We start from the raw sequence: 1,558 nt of genomic DNA, 5'->3' as shown, positions 1-1,558 counted from the left end.
TTAAACTCTGTTCTAGTTGTAGCCTTCACAGCCTCCTGCAGCAAGGAGTTCCACAGGTTGACAATTTGCTTTGGGATGAACTTTCTGTTATTAGTTTGAAGCCTGCTACCCATTCATTTCATTTGGTGTCCTCTAGTCCTTCTATTATGGGAACTAATGAAGAACTTTTCTTTATGCACCCTCTCCACACCATTCATGCTTTTATAGACCTCTATCATATCCCCCCTCAGTCTCCTATTTTCTAAGCTGAAAAGTCCCAGTCTCTTTAGTCTCTCTTCATATGGGACCTGTTCCCAACCCCTGATCATTTTAGTTGCCCTCCCCTCTCCCAACCTCTCTCTTCCCCTCTCCCACCTCCTTTTCCCAGTCTCCCCCAGTTTTGTTCAATAAAGACAGATTCCATTTTTGAACACAATTGTCCTTTATTTTGTACATCAAGAAAAGGGGCTATGGAAGGGTAAGTGGATGGAGGTGAGGGAGGAATGGGGCACGAGCCCCCAATGGGGAGGACTGGGCTGGCTCTGCGGGCTTCTGTGGGTGGAAGCTCTCCTGCAGCCCCCCAATTGCCCCCTCTCCCCAGATGGCAGCCTGCGGCAAGTGCAGCTGGGCTGATGGCCGAGTGGTGTGATGTGCCCAGTGTGGGCACTCCGGGCACTCCAAGCCAGGACTGGTTTTCAAGCGGGGCACCCCTGAGAACTGTCTGTCCGGGGTGGGGGTTGGGACCCTTTAAGCACAGCCCTCGGCTAGCCTGAGACAGCATCTCCACGCTCTAAGTCCTCCTCTGATGCCCTGCCGGCACTGCTTCCGGCCATCCTTAAGCCCTGTTCAGGGTCCACTTAATGTGGACATGCTAGTTCGAATTAGCAAAATGCACTGAATCACAGAAATGTAGGGCAGGAAGGGCTCTCAAGAAACCATCTAGACTGGTCTCACTGCTGAGGCAGGATTCCTTAAACCTATACCTTCCAAACAAGTGTCCGTCCAACTCATTGCTCAAATTTCCAGTGATGCAGATTCCCAGAGGAACATTATGTCGACAGAACTCAGCAGCAGTGTAGACACAGGTATATTTTTGTCAACAAAAGTCCACTTTTGTCGACAAAACCCTGTAGTCTAGACACACCCAAAGAGTGGAAATACGTAGCAATGGCAGGTGATAAACAAGCCGGCACTACACAAAAGAGTGAGGATTTATGTGTTTGTCTGGATCAAACTAACTGGCAGATCAGACACAGGATGGCTTGTGTGATACTGGGAAGCTTGATGCCAGCCCTTTCCTGGGCTTCAGGAGCTCAGAGCTGCCAGCCTCACAGCTGGAGACTAAACCAGGTCACCTGGCAGATAGATTTGCTCCATATTGCTATTAGGGTTACAAGGATGTCTTAGATGTTGAGACTGTAGATAATAGAATCATAGAACACTAGGACTGGAGGGGACCTCGAGAGTCATCGAGTCCAGTCCCCTGCCCTCATGGCAGGACCAAATACTGTCTAGACCATCCCTGATAGACTGAGGGTATGTCTACACTACAAAGTTAATTCGAACTAACGGAGCGCTT

This window comes from Pelodiscus sinensis, chromosome 30 (assembly GCF_052426305.1).
Source record: "Pelodiscus sinensis isolate ZL-2025 chromosome 30, ASM5242630v1, whole genome shotgun sequence".
In the NCBI taxonomy this organism is placed as follows: domain Eukaryota; kingdom Metazoa; phylum Chordata; order Testudines; family Trionychidae; genus Pelodiscus; species Pelodiscus sinensis.
The sequence above is the reverse complement of the archived record's forward strand: the minus strand, read 5'-3'. Positions refer to the sequence as shown.